The 13686-nt window shown below is 39.0% G+C and overlaps 1 long non-coding RNA gene across 2 annotated transcripts; it reads right to left on the bottom strand.

Moving 5' to 3' along the window:
* Nucleotides 1–3894: 3894 nt before the first annotated feature.
* Nucleotides 3895–5835, bottom strand: LOC131251919 (uncharacterized). Of its 2 annotated transcripts, XR_009174050.1 has the most exons (4): nucleotides 5165–5835; nucleotides 4981–5046; nucleotides 4716–4867; nucleotides 3895–4625 (listed from the first exon to the last, which is right to left on the bottom strand). It is a non-coding gene; the product is annotated as an uncharacterized LOC131251919 (long non-coding RNA). The 2 variants fall into 2 exon arrangements; XR_009174049.1 differs by having other exon boundaries at nucleotides 3895–4867; nucleotides 5165–5833.
* Nucleotides 5836–13686: the final 7851 nt, after the last annotated feature.

The following is a 13686-nucleotide window of genomic DNA, read 5'->3' as shown; positions in this document are numbered from 1 at the left end:
AACAGGGAGTTCAAAATAATCATTGCTAATCATACCACATAATAAAAACACAAACACATCCAATGAATCAAACCAATTAGATCAACTCCTCATGTCCCTAAATTAATCAACCATCCAGTTGGTGGTATAGAAAATTAGAACCCATGGATCTTTAAATCTTGGTATCTGTTCGAGTCGAAATTTTTATCCACGAGTCTTCATATCATAATTAGTAATGTGGCGGGTTAGTTTGGATTATGGGCAAATAAAAAAAGAAGGCAATTCACAATCAAATATGGCTCATTAAGAAATGTGACATCTCTAATACCAATTTAAAGGGATTTTTAATGAAATGCAATGGTACAAAATCTCTAAAATCATATTTTAGTTAGGCTAATTTAAGGATCTTCATTGTGATTAAGCCATGTTTCATAAACAAATCCAATCATTCATCACATGTCCATAATTAACTGAGGAATCGATTTGATTATCATTGTCAATCTCTCAACTAACAGAGTTTCTCCAATATTTATCTAAGGTCTTGGACATATCTATCCAAGGTTTAATAAGAGTTTAGGGTTTAAGGCGAGAAAAAAGATCGGTACTCTACTATATACATTCTTGTGCACCCTACTATGAAGAGAATCTATTTACCTTCTTAATCCATGCATCCCAATCGTCTTGGTCATTTGACTAATAGTGGTCACCAACCCAGGGCCATCCCATGCCGCCTTGAAATCTGGTTAATCAGATCTTAGCTAATGGATATCCATCAAATATGGTTTAAAATAAATCAACGATTAAAACTCAAAGTTAACAATTAAAAATTGAAGATTAACCAATAAAAAAATCATAAAAGTGTTGTCCAAACTTTATACTACTTAATAGCTAGTCTAAACCCCAAGATCAAGCCACATACTACTTAGCTTGGGCAAACCAAGTGGATCCCTTGTTAGATCTTATGAACTTTGACGACCTTGATGAAACCTCCCAGCACACCCATTTTTAATGGCATGTAGATAGCCTTGTAAAGCAAACCAAAGAATTATTAATCAATATCTCTCCATCCACACTTCCTCGAGTTTAAGGATTTGATGGAAATAACGCAACTGCAAGTATACTCTAGTTTGGGCATGATAGGTCTCCCAGAGTTGTACTTGCAAGCAATCTTACCAATGTGAATGATCAAATATTCTAAACCAGGATACCATCCATGACACATTCATGCGCTCATGTGGGTAGGGTGAATGCACGTTGACACCAAGTCAAGCCCAATAATGCATACTGTCCATCCTGACATTAAGTCAAGCTTAATGGTGAAGACTATCCATCGTGATACTAAGTCAGTTCCCTCACATGAGATGACCAATCTAATAGCATAATTGTGTCCAGTCACTTACATGGTCATAACCAAGGCACCGAGATTCATGGATCACGTCTTTCCCTGTTCATAGACTGACACATCCAATCTCAAAGTGCACAAGGACAACGTACCCATGATCATAAACATGTTTTACATACAATTAATCAAGTTAATCAATGAATGATGATATATAAAAGGTCATTGAGCAACCTAAACATTGATTTTCAAGGGCACTACCCCAACACTATTGAGATAGATGGACATTTAAACACAATTTTCTATCTGTTAGTTTCCCAAGGGTTGCTGGTTCAAGTTGCCTTCAGTTCATGATTTGATTTAACGTGCTTGTTTATCAAGGTGGGGTGTTTATAGTGGTACACCTAAATTCTCTGGAATGCATTCATTTTTAATTTGATCATCCATTAAACATTCTCATTTTCAGTTATACCTATTTAAGAAATATGATGTTACTTAAGCGCCCAACTTTCCACCCTGCAAAACATGGTTGGTCTTATAACTATCATATAAACATTTTCCATTCAATTTAATTGGTATCTAATGATCATATCTCTGCTTCTTCTGCCCAACTTAAATTGCTTCGACACCATTGCTTGAAGATAATGAAAATGGTCATTTGCGGTACTTCTTGGCAATCAATTTTAACTAATTCCTCTTTTCAATTTTATTGTTGCTAAAATTACTCTTCATACACTTCAATTCCTTAGCTTTGCTAAGCACACAACGCATGTTATAAAGCTCATGTACACACCACACATGTGTCAACATGGCATGATCAGTCCAAGATCCGATATCCATCTATCAGAAAGGCACCTTTATATTGATGCCCTAGGCCAAGAATCACACCGTTCCATTGGTTAGGTGCACCATAGTTTGCAACACAAATGTATAACTATGAAAATTTTGGCTTGGTTTTTTAAACCCATCCACCCATTTCCATTATCGGAGCCCACATGCTGGAGTGGACCATATTTATTTTTGGAAAAATATGTAGAATGTTGTACAAATCTTATGGATGGATTGGATCTCGAAACTATATGCCGTGTGGGGACGTGGCATGTACATGAGCTTTTATCGCACAATATTGTCCACTCAGCATAGTTTTACTAATTTTAGAACCTACAAGAAGCAAATTTTGTGCCGTGTCACACCACTAGAGGTGTACATGAGTTGAACCGAGTTAAGCTTGGCAAAGCTCAACTCGACTCGGCCACTAGCTGACCCTAGCTCGAACTCGGTTCGGCTCGGTCCTCAAGCCTAATCGGCCGCTCGGCTCGATTCGGTTAGCAGCTTGGGCCAATTTAAGCCAAGTTCAAGCTAGGATCGAGCCTGTGCGGCATTTTCACAAACACATGGAGTGCACTTTCAATTTCTTACTGTAAGTAAAACATCATCAGTTGTTTATAGGTATTTCATCAAACGCCTTGCAGACAACATCAAAATTAAGAAAAAAAGGTATGTGTTTCATATACATACCTTCCTTACCACCAGCTGACACTTTGTTGAGTCATTTTATCAAACACTTGGTGAGCAACATCAAAATCAATGTAACTGAGTCACCGAATTGTTCGATCCGAGTTTGATTCAAGTTGGGGTTTGATCCGAGTCGAGTTGAGCTCGGGCAAGCTCAAACTTGGTTTGAAATTTTTTCGAGCTCAAAAAATTAGCTCGAGTCGGCTCGAACTTAGTTTCGAACTAAGTTGAATCGAGCGAGCTATCTGAGCTAACTTGGTTAGTGTCCATCCCTACACACCACCCATGACATCACCAAATTCTGGGTCCCACCATGATGTATGTATTATATCCACACTATTCATCCATTTTGTAAGATCATTCTAGGGCATGAGCAAAAAAATGAAGTAGATCCAATGCTCAACAGGACCACACCACAGCATGCAGTGGGGACAATGATAACCACCGTTGAAGCTTTCATAGGACCCACCATGATGTTTATTTGCAACCATTGATAAAATGATTGCATGGTGTGCCATACATCATTGATGATGTCACTAAGTCATGGGTAAGACCATGATATTTATATTGGTAAACCAAAAACGTCATTTAGGAACGGTTTTAAACCGTTCCTAAAAGAGGCGTCCTAAATAATCTGAAACGGTTCAATACCATTTCAAGTACCGTTTGAAAATTTAAGAACAAACTCTTAGGAACGGTTTTAAACCGTTCCCTAAGGTTGCAAACGCTTACTCGAATTTATAGGAACAAAATTTTACAAACGGTTTTAAACCGTTCTGTTTCCAACGGTTAAATTTTTTATTTTTCAAACGGTATTTTGCATTATTTCGAATGGACAATAAAAGCTGTACATTTGTTTTTATATTTAAAAACCAAAGAATATTATATACAATTAAAAATTAATATTGAACAAATATGGTACAACTTTATAATAAAAATTATATATATTTACAATAACAAGTTTACAATTGCATGAATACAATAAAAATAAATAAAAAAATCCTCCATGATGTGCTCTACTCTTAGAGAAAACACATGATGACACTGACCAGAGAAGAGGAGTGAAAAATTGGATGAGGATCCTTATATTCTCCAGTGACAAAGGGGTGTTGCATCCAGGTTACAAAATTAATAGGCAAAAAACTCTAAATTATTATGTGATTTGGCTATTCAACAATAAAAAAGGAAAGCTGCAACTCGACTGAATTTGAGATTGGATAATTAGTCACTACTTATCACTCTAAAGCTCTACAAGGAAGACTTTTTTTTTTTTTTTTTTTAAAGCTCGCAATCTCACCTGTAGTAATTCGGAAGCAGATGGCCTCAAGCTTGGTTCACTACTAAAATGTGTTGTTAGTTTCAGCCTTTAGAGATCATGACTGTTGGTTATCAAGATTATTTTAATCCTTGCCAAATTTGGATCTCTAAGGCTCTTCACACATAATTGCAAATTGATGAAAATGAGATGGTCTCATTGTAGGTGTCTACCAAACAGGCCCTTACTGGATTGATTTTGTATTTAAAAAATAAATAATCAGATGTGTGGGTTGTTAATGATAGCAACGTAAATGATTTTTCCATCAAAAGCAATGAATACGCTCAAACAGCACTATCTAAAACATAGGGCAGAAAAAAAAATGAAAACTAAAAGAAAAGAAAAAAAAAAGTGTGTATTTACTCCTGTAAACATTTCAAAAGAAAATCCTTAGCCTCCAACGAGAGATGCTTAGGGATGGGTGGATGTGACTGTTGTCCCAATATAGAACAGAGCAGCAACCTAGAAAAAGTTAATCTGAAAAATCCAAATGCCATGAAGAGTAGATGAAAGGAAATGAAATCAAACAAATGAAAACAAGTTTTTTTTTTTTTTTTTTAAGCGTACCTCTTTGTAATGCTGGCTCCAGGGAGGTTTTCCTATAGCCATCTCGATAACAGTACATCCAATAAAGATAGAAGAGATAGCCAACATACAGTACATCCAACACTGCATATGTCAGCAGAGCTAGGAGAGATAGCCAGCAGAGATATAAACAACTGGAGGTAGATTCAATGTCATACACCATTATTGAATTGAAATAGGTATCTAAAGGATCCGTGAACATAGATAGCCAGCAGAGATATAAACAACTGGAGGTAGATATAATTACCTGTTGAGAAATCCGAACCACTTCAATTAGGGCCTGAACAATATCAAGAAAAATAGTTGTGTGAAACTAAATGAACCAAAAACAATGGACAAAAAAGAGAATAAGATCAATAGAGAAAATTCTCGCCATAACAAACTAGCCATTAGACAAGCCCTAGGGATGAATTAATTGAGCTACAGCTCACCATATGTTACGTGCCCTGGACTCTGCAGGATCCAAGCCATACATCTTCACCATAAATACACATGCTAGCTGATCAATTCAGCAACAGCTCACCAAAAAAGGGAGAGGGAGATCAAGAGAGGGAGGGAGAGTGAGAGGGAGATCTAGAGAGAGAGAGTAGAGATCGGAAGAGGGAGAGGGAGATCGAGGGAGAGGGAGATCAAGAGAGAGGGAGGGAGAGTGACAGGGAGATCGAGAGAGAGGGTTGAGATCGGGAGAGGGAGATCGCAAGAGAGGGAGATTGAGAGGGGGAGAGGGAGAGGGAGAGGGAGATCGAGAGAGGGAGAGGGAGACGGCCGGATGTGAAATGAGGGTTTGGGGGATTTTGGCGTAAGAAAAGGATGGTAATGATTTGGTAGGTTGCGGCAGATATAGAGCAGTGTGCCTCTTGGGCCTTATGGGGTCTACTGAGAGGTTTCTAACTGAATTCATTCCATTCATTTGTTTTAAAATAAAACAATAAAATGAAATGATAAAAACTAAGAAGATCCAACACTCAATTAGGACACACCAATAAAACAGTATAAATAACGGCAGAGTTGGAACACAACAAGCAATTGGAGTACGGTTCATAACCGTTTCCGATCAAAAACGGCTTAGAGACGTTTCCAAACCAAACTCTGACGCATTCCAGTTTGGTGATTTTGGTGTAGTATATCCACACTATTCATCCATTTCGCAAGATCATTTTAGGCCATGAGCAAAAAATGAGACAGAACCAAAGCTCAAGTGGACCACACCATAAGCAGTGGGTATAATGACAACCATCGTTGGAGCTTTCATAGGGTGCAACATAATGTTTATTTGCCATCCAATCTGTTCATACTATTGCACAAACCTGAGTGAAGGGAAAACACAAATATTAGCTTTATCCAAAACTTTTGTAGCCCATTAGTTTTTAATGGTAGGTGTTCAATCCCTATTGTTTTGTGTGATGTTGTCCACTTGAGCTTTAGATTTGCCTCATTTTTGGACCCATGCCGTAAAATGATCTCATATAATGGATGAACGGTGTGGACATACATTATAGTGGCCTCGTAGAACTTGATGACGTTAACACACCACAGAGTTAGTTGGGGTTTGACCCACTACGCAATCAACTTTCCCATCTATAGTTCAAGCCAGTATTTTAAATATCAGCGATATCAGCCGATATATCCCACAATATAACTCGTATCCCACGTGTGTGATATGAAATAAATAAGTAGTGCCGACATATCCTACCTATTCAATCTAGTGAACATTTTTAATTTTTTTGATCCATGTATTAATTGTAAATGACGTAAAATCAGTGTCAAATGGTTATAAATTTATGATTCTTCATGCTTTCCATGAAAAATTATGGATTCAAAACTTCGATTTCAAAATTCGGGGGAGAAGGGTCAAGTTACAGAAAATTGAGAGAAATTAAAATTTCTCAATTTCTTATAAATTAGTTACAATCTTTGTATCCAAAAATAAAATTAAACATGTATATAACCTAATCTAATGATTCTTCTCTTACTTTTGAATGAATTGCTTGTGTTCGTATGCATGTCTTCTTATATTTATAAATGATATGAAGCATAAGTTCAATTGGAACGCACATATATTAGGATCCCAAATAAAGAAAACCTTATCATGTGTACTTTTTTTGTTTGTTTGTAATGTTTTGATTTTTAAGTGCATAATAATATCTTTTTCAGTTGAAGTTTCATTGAAAAGCTTAGGTTGCATTAAATGCATGTTGCACTAAAATGCAAGAGTCATACATGATGTGGTTAATTTGAGAGTTGGATTTGCCTTATTTTTGTGCTCATACTTTAAAATAATACAAGAGAAGAAATGAACGGCATAGATAAATATATAAATCAGAGTGGACCCCCCTGCAGAACTGCCCGTTCTTGGCTAGAGATAGGCTGGGATAGGACGCAATCCGGTCCAATCACAACTACCCAATCTGGAAATTCTACGCTCTCACTCCACTTGCATCCAAACAGCTCAACCGTCCTTTTTTAAGTTGAATGTGAATAGCTGGACCGTCGAACAAAGAGCACGCTGAACCGACGGTTCTAACACAGCCAGAGAAAGTTATGGAAAAAAAAAATGCTACAGTCAGCGATATGATCCATCGATCAGTAGGCTCCATTGCCGTTGTTTGTGGTTTCGAAGAATCAAATAGCTGTTTATGGTTTTAAAGAATCTGATTCTTCTTTAGAACCATAAACAACCACGATGGGCCCCACCAATTGACGGTTCAAATCGTTGATTTCTCCATTAATAATTCGACCGTTGATTTTGTAGAATATTGCTCTAGCTTTTGGAGCCGTCGGTGGTCTAACCATCCACGATTTTTATTTTTATTTTTTTTAATTTTAATTTTAATTTTTTTTAATTAGTAAAAAGCCAGAGAATTTTCTTTCTTTTTTATTTTATTTATTATCAATTATTATTATTATTGGGTTGGATGAGAATCCTGAGATTTTCCAGGCATAGTGCGCGTACGACGGGTTGACCAACGGCCTGGATCGCTTACCTATTAGACCCGTTCCTCCGCTTACCGTGCAAAACGCGTTAAGGTCACAAACGAGATTTGATAAGCTAACACGCGTGTATAAGGAAGATGATGTGCACTCCATCACATGTGCTAGAATTGGAAATAACTGAAATATCCAAGACGTCCATTAGGTGTTTTGGAATGTTCCTATGTTCTCACCAAAAAAGCAAGATGGTACACTCAACAGGTAGACCACACGATGAGAAAAATATGGATGGATTAGACAACTTCATCCAAGTTTCTCCCCTGACGTTCATGTTGTTTGAGAAATTATGAAAGTGGACCAAAAAGGAATCTATATAGTATATACCTACTGATTAAAGGACTAGATCTCATAGTTATCAGCCATGTTGGCACATGTAGTGGCGCGCGGTCTGTCTTATACACGCGCGTGCCCAAACTCATCATATAACACCTCCGCGAGGTTTGCCCGGATATATCCGCATCCACATGTACCCAATACGAAACGTCGGGAGATTATTCTTCAAATATGAGCAGTTTTAAAATGATCCAAACCGTTTGTACTCTTTTACGGTGGATGGAGAATATATAAGAAGTTTTAATTTGGATTAATTCAACAATTTGGTAACGTAGATCTTTTTCTTTGAAAATGAACGTTCAAATTAACCTTTGAGTAATCAATGGTTTGAAACAATACATCTGTGAATAAATTTGAATATCCCCCATCTATAGAGAGATCTACGAAATAAACGATTTATATTATTGAAAATGGATCAAATCCAACCGTTGGAGTCACGACGTTTCTTATACGTCGGGATGTATTCGGCAAACCTCACTCGAGAATGAGAATGTTTATACGTACGTCGAGTCCGAGGATGCTGTACAGGCGGTTTTCAACTCGAGATGACGGAACCGGATTCGGTGTAGCCGGCAAACACCGACTTCCCTGATCCCCTGACGTGGCGAGATTTGATTGGTTGATCCTACGTTTACGCGGTTCAGTACGTAATGGGAACAACTTTTTGCTTGCTCATAGCGACAACGCCATGTGGGCCAATTACATGTCGGCACGTCAGAATTCTCTTGAAGTCGGTTTTTGCAGGCCTCACCGAATCCGGTTCCAGGGAAGAGGCTGCTAGAATAGACCTGAACGGACGCGGATTTCCTGCCAAAGCCTTTCGCAGGAAGTTCCTGCGTTGGAAACTTAGGTGGAGCCCACTGTGATGTTTTTGAGAAATCCTCTCCGTCTATCCGTTTTCTGAGTTCATCTTATGATATGTTGTCAAACCATATCCAAAACTTGAGTGATCCGTACTAAAGGAAAAATGTGGTTAGGGAAATTTCTACCATTGAAACCTTCCTGGGTTCAACAGTGATATTCAGATGCCATTCATACCATTAATAACATTATTCCTGTTGGGATGAACTGAAAACAAAATATTAGCATCAATCAAAACTTATGTAGCCTCACAAATATTTCAACGTGGACATTTAATTATCACGTTTTTGGCCCACTTGGGCTTTGCATACGGTTCATTTTTGATAACTTGTTTTAAAATGAACTTACAAAACCAATGGATAGATAGGATTTCTCACAAACATCAAAGTAGGATCCACTAAATTTCCCAGCGCAGGAACTTCCTGCGAAAGGCAGAAAATCCCCATCCGATTTGAACGTATTACTACTGGAAACGGATTGGCTAATCCCCCTCACACCAGCCCCGTGGCTGGTGGTCGGTGCTCTGTGGGCCCCTCCATGATATATGTGTTTCATTCATTTTGTTCATCTATTTTTAAAGATCATCTTAGGGCTTTCTCTTGAAAATATAATGATACAAATCTTAGGTGGACCACAACATAGGAAAACAATAGTGATTGGATATTCATCATATAAATCCTCCTAAGGCCCACTATATTGTTTATCAGACATCCAATCTGTTGATTAGGTTATAAATACTCAGATGAAGGGGAAACCCAAATATCAGCTCCATCCAATACTTATGGCCCAAAAATATTTTTTAATGGTCGAAGTTCATTCAACACTGTTTCCTATAATGTGGTCCAATTGAGATTTGGATATAACTCATTTTTTGTGTAATATTGTAAAATGATCTATAAAAATATATATACATAATGGATGAAACACATGCATCATAGCGGGGCCCATAGAGCACCGAACACCAGCCATTGGCGGTGTCAGGGGGAGTAGCCAATCCCTTTCCATTACTACATCTACATGATACGTCGGGGCTATAGCCGTTCAATCTGGGGTCATTTCATGTGATCTAAACGGTTGATCTGATGGGACACACAGATAAAGATGTCATACTTGAAAAATATTCAATATCATAGAATTTCAAGTATTAGATTGAAGGCCCACAAAACAACGGTTAATAAAATGGTCCTTATTCAAAGGAAAAGAGTTCAATGATCTGAGCATTAAAATATTCCCACAAGACATTGACTATCCATGGTGTGATTCATCATGGAAACGGTTTGGATCACCCAATATGTTCACAAATCCAACGGCTACAGTTCTAAGGTATCCTATGCGGGGATGTATTCCCGCCAACTTCCTTGACAAGTGGGGAAACGGATTGCGTGTTACCCCAGGCACAGAGATACTATTGTGCCGGTGCTGCGTGGCAGCCATAGAGGGAAACGGATTGGCTATTCCCCCTCATGGGCGGTGCTCTGTGGCCTCCACCATGATGTAAATGTTTCATCCATTCCGTTCATCCATTTTTACATATCATTTCAATGCTTGATCCCAAAAATAAGAGGGATATAATTCTCAGATGGACCACACCACAGGAAAACAATATTGATTGGACATCCATCATTAAAATCCTCCTAAGGCCCATTGTACCGTTTATTTGACATATAATCTGTTTATTAGGTCATACAGGCCTAGATGATGGGAAAAAACAAAAATCAGCTGATCCAAAACTTTTATGGCCCCCAAATGTTTTTAATGGTCGACCCTCATTCAACACTTTTTCCTGTAATGTGGTCCACTTGAGATTGGGATATACCTCATTTTTTATGTTAGATCATAAAATGATATGGAAAAATAGATGGACAGCATGGATGAAACACATACATCATGGTGGGGCCCACAGATCACCGACCATCAGCCATTGGCTGATGGCGGGGGGAGTAGCCAATCCATTTCCGCCGTAGAGATGTCCGTGGAAAATCCACTCCGTCCATCTGTGCCAGGGCTGCGTGGCGGCCATAGAGATGTCCCTGGAAAATCCACTCCGTCCATCTGTTTTGAAAGATCACGATAAGACTGGATTCTAAAAATCAGTCGGATACAAAGCTCATGTAGGCCATATCATACGAAACAGACGGAATCGAAAGCCTTGGGATTGATAGAAGTTTTGTATAAGGATGATATTTGTTTCCACAGTTTGTATGAGCGGTAATAGCACTATGAAACGTTTGGATGGTATGAAAAATCGTGGTCAGCTCTAGGAAGGTTTCAACGGTGGATGTTTTTGTTCCGACTGCTTCGTTGGTGTAGCCCACTTGAGTTTTGGTTCCGTCTGATTTTTAGAATCTTGTAATATTTTGATCATTCAAAACATATGAACGGAATGGATTTGTCACGGACATCTATGTGGGCCCCACACAGCCCGGTCACTGGTTTGTCTCTGTGACAGGGTCACAGGCAAAGGCAATCCGCTTGCTTCCGACAAGTGGAGCACAGAGAACGGTACGCTCCGAGAGCGGATTGCATGTTCTCTGAGAACAGAGATATACCTGCGCCCGTTGCTGTGTGGGGCCCAAAAATATGTCCGTTACCAATCTACTCCGTCCAAATGTTTTTAAAGACAAGAATAGTGTAGGAACCTAAAAATCAGATATATTTAAAACTTATGTGGGCCATGCCACATGAAACAGTAGGGATAGAAAGCCTGGGGTGACAGAAGTTTTTTTATAGGATGATATTTGATTCTAAAGATTATTTTGGTGTTAATAATAATATTAACGGTTTGGATTTCATATAAACATTATGGTCAGCTCCAGGAAGGTTTCAACTTTGGACGTTTCCGTTTCGACTTCATTTTTTGTGGCCAACTTGGATATTTGATCTGCCTATTTTCATAAATCCATCTTATTTTGGTCTTTTGAAAAATATGGACGGAGTGGATTTATCACATCCATCTCTGTGGGCCCCAAACATCCCCGGGCACATGTATATCTCTGTGCCCCGGGCACATGCAATCCGTTCTCGTTCGTTCCGCTACAAATCTGTGCATTTTGCACAGTATACGTGTCTTTTCATTATACACAAGTGGGGTCCATGATCCTGTAATCCAGACTGTTGATATGTTGCATCGAAGAATACTTTTCTTAAAAAAATTCTCATTGGACAATCTTAACCTTTTAATTTGGGGCCATAGGTACAGAAGCGGCCTACATTTAAATGACACACTTAATATGATTGGTGACTGGGATCTTTCAGTCAGAGAGATTTTGGGGCATGGTCCATCAATGGTGGGATGCAAGCCTGCAACAGATTCCGTAGATGGACGGTGATCCATAGCCTTCTTTATTTGAAGATGTAACAGAAGGAACTCGGGACACTTTTAGCTTGAACGTGGACCGCTGTTCTGTCGCTTCTTCTTAAACGTGTGCAGTTATTTTCGGGCATAATTAACCCGCGATGGGACCACAAACTCCATTATCCGCATCGGGTCGGGTTCGGACTGCGTAGTTTGGCACAAAGCACCAAGTCGGTACCGTGTGGAAATGGAAAAGATCTGTGGTCCCTATCATGAATTATGTGTTTTATCCACTCCGTCCATCCATTTTTCCAGATCATTTTAGGGATTTATGTTGAAAATGAGGTAGATCAAAATCTCATATGGACCACACCGTAGAAAAGATTGGTGATTTAACGCACTGGATCTACAAATGTGTTGGATTAAGCTGATATTCCTTTTTTCCCTTCATCTAGTTCCGTGTGATCCATTCAATAGGTTGGATGGCGACTGAAACTTACAGCTGGCCCTAGAAACTTTTTAACGGTGAGAGTTCAATCATCACTGTTATCCTGTGGCGTGTTCCACCTGAGATTTGGATCTACCTCATTTTTTGTATCATGCTCTATAATGAGCTGATAAAATGGATGGACGGCGTGGATAAAATACATACATCATGGTGGGGTCCACAGAGCTTTTATGACACTGCACAGTACCGACCACCCTACGGAATACGAGTCCTCCTGTTATCAAAGTACGGGTCCCACTCGTCAAAACTGAAAACCCGCGTGTAACCATCACAGCAACCTCATCTCGAACTGAGGACGTGGACAGAATCCTATGGCTTTCGTTTTGCACCAGTTGGCCCATTATTGAGTGATCCAGACCACTGGATTGAGGCCATGCCCCACTAACGGAATACCCAATCCGTTGAGACTTAACCCCATCTAAGATCAGGCCATTACAAACTTCTCTTCTTGACCCTGTATTTGCATCTCGGAACCCGTATTTTATGATTGTCCTATCTAAGATTTTATTTTTGTGATAGTCCATCTACGGTGGGCCTCAATATACCAACGGTCTGGATTAATTAATCATGACTGAAATCTAGCACAAACTGAAAAAATGTGTATATTGTGCATATAATCCTGATCGCAAGATCATAACGGAGCGACACGCGTATCGTAACGTGCAATTGACACGTACGATACTATGCAGGTCCAGTCAGCGAGAGCCGTTGGAGGGAAGTAGGTCAACCTCGACCTCGTCTCGCTTCTGCACAAGTAACGCCGTGTCTATTGGGTCGCATGAGACTTTTCAGTCGCATTCGCAGCACACTTACTGAGAAAACACGTACGACATATCCAATCCATTCATCTGATGCTCTAGAAATTGCATCTTCCATAAAATAAAACTTACATATATTCCTCATAAGGCCTACCGATCTAAATCAAGGATCCTTAACCAATAATGTAATTGTAGATCTAAGTAGTG

Source organism: Magnolia sinica, chromosome 7 (assembly GCF_029962835.1).
Source record: "Magnolia sinica isolate HGM2019 chromosome 7, MsV1, whole genome shotgun sequence".
NCBI lineage: Eukaryota > Viridiplantae > Streptophyta > Magnoliopsida > Magnoliales > Magnoliaceae > Magnolia > Magnolia sinica.
Note: the sequence above shows the minus strand (reverse complement) of the source record. Positions and strands in the feature narration are given on the sequence as shown.